Source organism: Sciurus vulgaris, assembly GCF_902686455.1.
Source record: "Sciurus vulgaris genome assembly, chromosome: 5".
Lineage (NCBI taxonomy): Eukaryota > Metazoa > Chordata > Mammalia > Rodentia > Sciuridae > Sciurus > Sciurus vulgaris.
This window is the reverse complement of record NC_136465.1, coordinates 10,475,677-10,484,604: the sequence shown is the minus strand read 5'-3', so window position 1 is coordinate 10,484,604 and position 8,928 is coordinate 10,475,677. Positions and strand designations below refer to the sequence as shown.

The 8,928-nt window shown below is 44.2% G+C and overlaps 1 pseudogene across 1 annotated transcript; it reads right to left on the bottom strand.

The window, feature by feature from the left end:
• Positions 1 to 883: 883 nt before the first annotated feature.
• Positions 884 to 2,029, bottom strand: LOC306661459 (centromere protein N-like; annotated as a pseudogene). Its single transcript has one exon. The product of its transcript is annotated as a centromere protein N-like (transcript).
• Positions 2,030 to 8,928: the final 6,899 nt, after the last annotated feature.

The following is an 8,928-nucleotide window of genomic DNA, read 5'->3' as shown; positions in this document are numbered from 1 at the left end:
AAGTGGAATTACTGGATCATACAGTAATTCTATTTTTACTTTTTTGAGTAACCACCATCCTGTTTTCCATAGTGACTGCCTTATTTTTCATTCCAATTGCTTCACATCCTTGCCAACATATATTACTCTGCAGTTTTTTTCCCATGGTAGCCATCTTTTACTGAGTATGAAGTGATAGTTCATTGTGGTTTTGAGTTACTTCTCCCTACTGATTAGTGATTCTGAACATCTTTTTATATGCTTCTTGGCAATTTAGATATCATAGTTAGATACATGTCTATTCAAGTCATTGTCCATTTTTAATTGGATTATTTGATTTTTTTGGTCGTTGAGGTTTTTTTTTTTACTAGATTTTCAGTATCTTTATTCACAAATCAGTATTATAATGGCTAGTTTGGATGTTACACCTTTGATAAAATACACTATGAAAAGTACCATTTATAGTGAAACAATTATTTTATATAGTGAGTCACTGGATATGTATCTTCCTTCAGTAACAACCTAATGGACCCAACTCTACTCTCTGAATGGACCAACTTTATGATCCTCCTTGAAGTTTTGAGTTGGATATAGTTCCTTGGTGTTTCTTTCAAGTGATCAAAGCTTGGCAGAAAATTCCTAGAAACCAACAATTGGCACTAGACCTCCCTGGAATCGAGTAGAGGTAGGAGTGGGAAAAAGGGCACTGGCTGTGATACCGACAGGATCAGCCACAGTGCCATATGCTTGGCTTCAGAGCATTCTGTACTCAGGGTCAATCCAGAGCCCTGATACTTCCTGTCACCTCTCAAATGCCCACAACTGCTGTATTTAGCAGGAAAAATGGGAGAGGGGGCACAAGGAGGAACGAATCAGTCCCAACAATTATACGAACACTTAAATTTTCAATACCAAGAATCAATACCTTAAGTACAAGCTTACAGCCAGAAGCTGTCCAGGGAGCCATTAACTGGAATGCATGTGCACCATCGCCAAGGAGCCACTGGGCTTACAAAACCACATACATCTTATTTGTCTCTGATTTTAAAATAATTCATTCCCTTGTTGGATATGCAGGTGAGTAGTAGAGAAAGCGGCACATCTACAATACTGGCCGGTGCCAAGTATTGCACCAGAATAATTCAATAATTCAATGCTTCCAGAAGAAGGCACTGGAGGGGTTCTTTCCTCTCAGCCAAGATGTCCCCATTTAAGTCACTTTGAACTTCGTTTCAAGCTTATATTGTGCGAATTCTAGTTGTGGTTGAGGATAGCCTCCAAAAGTTTCTCAAGTAACTCTTTAGACTCTCTCTTTTTTCTACTGTGTTTTCATGAAAGATCCTCAAATCCACATTAATCTAGTCCCAGGCATCTCTCCTGTAGAGGTGATGTAGAATTGTGATTTTCAAAGGTCTGATTATACTGTTTAAAAACAGTAGCCTTGAGAGAGTCCAGGTGTTGGCTTCTCAGGTCCACCCTCCGTCTGATGGTGTTTGCCAGCAGCTCTCAGTGCCTGACCCAAGAGGGACCTAATGCTCTTCGGTGGGGAGGAGGTGACATGGTGGCAGTGGTAGGTGAAGTGGCAGCACGTGCAGGTTTGTATTGCTTCGGCTTGTACACTGCGTTCCCCAGGCAATTTGGATCCAGACTGCATTTGCCTCAGCATCTCTGAAGCTGACTGTCACATTTTAAAATGCACTCTGAAGAATTTTCTTAAAGGAACGTTTGAATCAAAAAGGTCAACGTCTTCATCTTGTTCTTTACTCATATGAAAAACATCCCAAACTTTTTGGTGCTGGTGAACTTGAATATAAATGATGTCTCCATGGGCTGTGTCGTTGAGGCTTGAACACTTCTCACACAGCAGAACCAAGTCCTGAACCAGACATTCCTTCCCCTGTTGGAAGTTTATGCTCTGCAGTTGGTTTTCAGATTTAAAAAAAAAAAAAAAAAAAAAAAAAAAAACCCAGGCTTTTAAGATTGTCATCATTTCATACGTGGGGGTTTTCAAGATGGTCCTCCTGATAAACTCGGCAATGGTTTCTTCCATCTCTTTGGCATGACCGTCTCCAGCAGCACCCTCAGCAGCAGTGCTGGCACCCACCTAGGTGCCTTCAAAGCCACCAATGGCAGTTCCCGCTGCCTGCAGGCTCTGGGGTGTGGGGAACTGTGAGGGTCACAACAGAAGTCTGCTGTTGTTGTTGTTTTAAGAATTCTTTATGTATTCTAGATATTAACCCCATATCAGATATATGACCCCATATTAACCCCATACCAAATATTTTCTCCCATTCCATTGGTTGTCTTTTTACTCTGATAATTGTGTCCTTTGATGCACAGACATTCTTAAGTTTGATGTACTCTAACTTATCTTTTTTACTTTTCTTGCCTGTGTTTATGAATGTCATATCTAAGAAAGCATTGCCAAATCCATTGTCATGAAGTTTTCCCACTATGTCTTCTTCTAAGATTGTCATAGTTTGACATCTTAGGTTTAGGTTTTTGATCCATTTTGAGTTGTATTTTGTGTATGGAATAAGTAAAATACACAAATTAATTCCTTTACAAGTGGCTATTCAGTTTTTTTAATTCTTGTTAGATATACATGAGTGTAGAGTGTATTTTGACATATTATATATACAAGGAGTGTAACGTTCTAATTAGGAGCCCATTCTTGTGGTTTCACATGATGTGGAGTTACACTCGTTGTGTGTTCACGTATGACCATAGGGACATTACGTCTGATCCATTCTACTGTCTTTCCTGTTTCCATCCCCCCTCCCTTCTGTTCACTCTCCTCTGTCTAATCCAACGAACTCCTATTCTCCTCCCTAGCCACCCTTGTCATGGGTAAGTATCCACATTGTCAGAGAGAGCTTCCTTTCCCCATTGTGTGGTCTTAGCACCTTAGTTGAGAATCACATGGCCATATATATAAGTGTTTGTTTCTGGGCTCCTTATTCTATGCCATTGGTTTCCATATCTGACTTTATGCCAGGAGTATGTAGTTTTGATCACTAGAGCTTTTTGTAAGTTTTAAAATCTGGAAGTATGAGGGCTCCAACAGTGTTCATTTTTTAAAGATTGCTTCACCTCTTTGGGGTCCCTTGATATTCCATATAAATTTTAGGATAGATTTCTCAATCTTCACACAAAATGCCACTGAGATTTTGATAGGTCCTGCATTCAGTCTGTTAATTGCTGTGGGCAATGTTGACCTCTTAACACTATTAAGCCTCCAGCCCACAGACACAGGATGTCGTTCCATTTTTCTAGAATTTCTTTTAGCAGTATATTATTATATTCAGAGGACAAGTCTTTCACTTCTTGGTTAAGTCTATTTTTAAGTTTTTGTTCTTTTTGATGCTATTTTAAATGGAATTGTTTTCATAATTTCCTTTTCAGATAGTTCATTGTCCACTTTTGCTTTTATTAAAAAAGAAGAAGAAAATCTGGCTACATCAAGCTGACTTTCCTGCATGGCAGTAGATTTTGAGCTGCACAGTAGCTGCTCCTTCTAGGAGGACATTTGTTCTCCAGTTTGCTGTAGCCCCTACCTGGCCAACTTCCCCTCACCTTCCCTGCCTGCCCTCTGTAGGCATTTGTGCTTTCTGCCCCTTGTTTAGATCATCCTCAGTGGTGGTTACACTCTGCTGCTATCCATTATGAAGGAGCTGGAGTGGTAGAACACTCTGGAACAGGCAGGCACATTGACAACTGAACAAAACAAAATCAAAGCTGATTTTCCATGCTCCTGAAATTTATCTGTAAGCCCTCAATTAAATTATTGCAACTGTTCAGAATAGAAAACTTCAGAAACATATTGTGTGCTTTTTTTTCTATAAAATAGAGGTTGCAGAATGTGAGCATTCTTTGTGATTTAACAAAATAGACAATAATGACCATCCTGTGCTGGATGGTAAAGTAACTCCCTGAGGGGTTAATGGACTGTGTAAGGTTGTTGTTTACCATTGCCTTGTAAAATGGCCACAGGTGCGGGTGTTTTGGGGGCTCTTGCATTGGCTCGGCAATCTTTGTTTTTCCTTCCTTCCTGGAGGTTCTTGCTACCAACAGTGCATCTGTCTGTAGCAGTCCTCCTCCGCTTCTAAGTTGCTGCTTTCAGCACAGTGGGCTGAGACCAGACAGTGAAGTGTGCTAGAACTGTCAGAGGCAACAGGGCAAAACAAGGTTCCTGTAGTCCCACAGTTGCTTCACAGCTTACCCGTAGGGTTTGGGGGACCAGGTGAGCCCACCCACAGGTGGGATAAGTCAATAAGACCAAAGCCACGGAAGTCATAGAGCTGACCCAGAACAGGCAAGACAGCAGGGCAGGTGCCTCTCCCCTGCAGTTAAGGTCCTGTGGCCACTGAGGATCCACAGACCTGAAGGTGCTACCCATCACTGTGGGAAGCACTTGACCTCTTGGCACTGAGCCTACTCTGCCTGTTCTTTAATGGAGAAATAAAAAGCACTTTTGCCTTTCCTATATCGCTCTCCCTCTTGGGGGCCCAGATCAGCTGCTCAGTGGCTTAAATACATTTTTATTTTTCCCAAGGAACTTCATTTTAGATTACATTCACAAGGCGCGCCCCTCCCCTTCATTGCTCTGTGGGAAGATTTTTATTTTGTTCATTTATTTTAACTTTTTCATTATGAACACTTTTAAGTACATTCAATATTTGGAAAAAATCAGTGCAGTTAGCCCCACATTCCCCTCATTCATTTTCAACTTTACTGTTTTGTTTCATCTCCCCTCTCCACCTTTTTTTTTTTTTTTGAAGTTAGGGAGATAAAATATTTTAAAATAATATTGTTTTGTTTTCAGGAACCCATTTGACAACAGGCCATACTCTCCATGGACTGTCACCTCTGAGTTATAGTACGAGCAAGCAAATGTACATGCGTCTCTTCTAGTCCTTTTAACAACCCACAGAGGTGATTCCCATTTTAGTAGATGAGGACATTGAGGTTCCGCCTTAATGTGTAGCTAGAACAAAGGCCGCCGTTGTGCCCATGAATATTTGCTTTGTGCATTTTTGTTCAGAACACTTATAACCATACTTTCCTTTTAGAATAAGATCTATTCTAATAGTAAATTTACATTATGTAAATTAAATTTTCTCAACCACCCTGGAGAGGCTCCAGTTACATAGTAACAGCCCCACCAATGATGATTCTAGATCCAGCTCTGCTCTTTCCTACTCGGTGGCCATGGACACATTCCCCTTCTCCAAGCCTCCTTTTCCTTTCTGCAAAACACTGTCGGAATAATTCCATCTGCCTCAGTGATGGTGCAGAGGTCAACAGAGGACAGATGAAGGTTCTCGGCACATAGTGAACACTTGGTAAATTTCATCTGTATTCAGGAATGTGTATAATCTCTCCCACTAACTCTATGCTGTTTAATTCCTATCATTTCTAAAAATAATAACTATAGCATTTTATAGCATTTTCATAGTTATCACTTAATTTGTTTTACAACACCTGTGAAATAGATAGATGTATTAGTAAGCTTCTCATCGCCACGATAGAATGCCTGGGAAAAACAATGTAAAGGAGGAAAGACTATTTTGGCTCATGGTTTTAGAGGCTTCAGTCCATGGTCAGCTGGCTCCATTGCTCTGGACCTGAAGCGAGGCAGAACATCATGGCAGAAGGGCCTGGTGGAGGAAAGCTGCTCACCTCACGGCAGCTGGGAAGCAGACAGAGAGAAAAGGGGGGTCTCCTCTGAGAACCCACAGCCTCCATTTGAGTTCCACTTCATGCAGTTTCCACCGCCTCCCAGTAGTCCCTTCGGCTGGGAATCCCTTAATGGATTAATCCACTGATGAGATCAGAACCCTTCACTTCCCCAATTCCACCCCTCAATATTGTGTGTCAGGGATCAAGCCTTCAACACAGGAGCCTTTGGGGGACACTTTATATCCAAACCATAATGGTAGAGCAGATAATACTATTCTTCTCATCTTCTAAAGTAATAAACACAGCAGACCCCCTTATCCAAGGGGGGCATGTTCCAAGAGCCCCAGTGGATGCCTGAAAGCACAAATAGTGCCAAACCTCACATAAACTTTCTTCCTGTACATACATGTATGATACATGAGAAACTTTAATATGCTCATTAGTTAGGGGAGGGGTTAACAATAACTGAGAATAGGATGATTATAACAGTACACTCTAAGAAAAGCTATGAAAGACAGATTTGATCTCTCAAAGTACCTACTGTACTTTTCGCGCCTTTTACTGACGGTGGGTACTGACAGGAAAGTGAGGCTGCAGACAGGGACGCTGCACACGCTCAGAGAGATGGGTTAGATTGCCCTTGTTGCAGCCTCTTCCCTCTTGACTGGGTCCTTCCCCTGCGCATGACACCTGTTCCACTGGCTGTCATCTTAAGCCAGTCAAAGCGGCCCTTTTCAAACCTCGCCCCCGCCCCCCACTCGGCAGCCAGGCTTTTCACAAGAGTTGCCAACATGTGCTACTGCATGTCCTCTCTTCCAGTTTCTCATCAGCCCGCCCAGATGACTTTTGCCTCTTTTGCCTGACTTCAGTCAAGCTCTCTGCTACCTCTTACTCTTACCCTCAACAATCTTATCCATTCCTGTGGTTTCCAATGCCATCCCCAAAGTTTGTCACCTGTGTAGGCTACTCGGGTCTCAATGACTCCTGGGTCAGGGGTTGGAGCAGGTTGGGAGAGCCCTTTCATAGAAGTCCAGAGAGCAAAGAGGACCTGAGCCAGGGTGGGGATGATGGAACTAGGAAAAAAAGATGGATGAGAGAGATGCTTGGAAGTATTCCCAGGATGTGCAGATGACATGGCTTTGGGACCCCAAGAGAGTCACAGATTATAACAGTGCTTGGGAGACACTGGAGGATAGGACTGGCAGGGAAGCTGTTGGTGAGTGTCTGATGCAGGTTGTAAACCTGGGCCTCATGCAAGGGAGGAACATCTAAACGGAAAGGCCAAGCAGCTAAGGAACGTTTGTGTGGGACCCTTATTCCTGACGCTTTCTCCTCCTAGTGATGCAGGCATCCTCTTCCTCTTCCCACCAGGGGCTCCCACGATGACAGCAGAGTGGCTAGAAGGAGACACATTGCCTCTCCCTTGGCATGGGGCATTATCACACTTACAAGGAGCCATGGTGGTGTATTTTAGAGACCTGTTGTAGAATCATAGGGTTCCTGACAGGTTGTTTAAAGGACAGATGACAGATGGAAATGTGTAACCTGTCACCTTCTAACCCTGTGGCTACACTGGACAGAACCTAAGGAGACCTTGAAGGCAGAATGGGCCATCTTGGAAGTTTCTCAGGGTCTCTGCATTTAAAAAAGCTATACTTCTTTGCTTCTTGGAGCTCCATTTGGAGCCGCAAAAACGTACTGAAGAATTCAAAAACCTCTGAAAGCAACCGGAAAACTCCCTGAATAGGTCCAATAGAGATGAAGTTGTAGTTAACCCATGTGGCCACATAGGGGCAGCACACACAAATGCACCTCTTCAGAGAGTGGTCTGATTGGCCTTGGTCTTGGTCCCACAGCACCATCCACCCTGGTGCAGACTCTCAGAAGCTCACTGAGGGATCTAACCTTCTCACCACCGACCTTCATCCCTCATCCTCATATGCTGGGATGGGAGGGCCAGCCACCTCCTGATGCCCTCTGGAGTTTCCTTACCATGTCGCCAGTTACCAGCCCTTCCTTGCTAACTTCAGTTTACCCCATTCACTTGCCTTGTCTCTCCAAGTCCTAGTCAAAGTCGCCAACCTGCCCAGCTTCTGACCTCTGGCAGCCATAGCGTTATCTCTGAGACTACAAGTGATTGTACAGAGTGTGACAAACCTATAGGCAGAATGACCCAGGAGGGGATCCAGCAGCTGCATCAGATGGGTCATGCGTGCCACCACGGGGCACGTTGTGCAGGTACCCAGCTTCCGCTCCCGGTATCCAGTCAGTGCAGAGTAGCATCCAAGAAAAAACTACTGGTGGTCCACTGATATGCTTTGAAAAGTGTTGACTTTCTGGTTTTGTTAATGATCAAGTCTGCATTTTCTTCTCAGAAAATGGGGAGAATTCAAAGCAATCATGTGGATTGAATGCTTCCTTAGCACAGTGGTCACATCCAAGACATGTTCACCAAAAGCCAGCTTTCTTTTTGCTCTCCTGGGATGACTGATCTACCTAGTTCAGGGAGAAAATGTCACTGAAGTAGCCACTTATGCCTGGCTGTTACAGGTGACTGGACAGCGTGACAACTCTAGGAGTCATGGGGAAGGCACTCTGCAGAAGAACTCTGGGGATGTGGGTGATACTGAGTACATGCCAGCATTTGATATGCTGCAGAATCCAGTTCACCTCCTCCCACTCTGGAGAAAGTCTGGGGTCTTTTCAGAGGTAGGGAAGAAGTGTTGCAAATTGCCCTTGAGTCCCTGCCTCGAGTCCCACTGTGCTGACATGCAGAGGGACCCCAGGAGAAAGCTGTCTGGCTTCTCTGCTTCTTATGCTGGCCTCTGAGCCTGCTAGTCTCAGCTCAGGCACTTGGTCCTTAGCAGGTAGGAACTGAACCAGTTTTGCCAGTGCCCCTGGTGGTATTCACCTGATGTCATTTCTGCAAGGGGGCTGAGCCTACTCAGGAGACAAAGAGACTGGGACACAGGTGCTGAGAGCATGACAGATAACACTTGGAAACCAACCAAAGAAGTGGGACCTCCAAAAGACCACCGGAGGAGTGGAAGGAGCAGGGAGAGGCGGTAGAAACTGGGGGGTCAACCACCCACAAGGGGCACATAACACCTAAGGATCCCATTTGGGTAGGGGGTTGGCAGAGATCGCCCCAGGTCAGCCCGGCCGTTCTGGGAATTGGCGGCAGCGTCTATTTCAGAGTTTATGGTAAGAGGCTGGAGCAGGCACACAGACTGCACACCCCACCCTTTAAGGAAGTGGGGAGGAGAG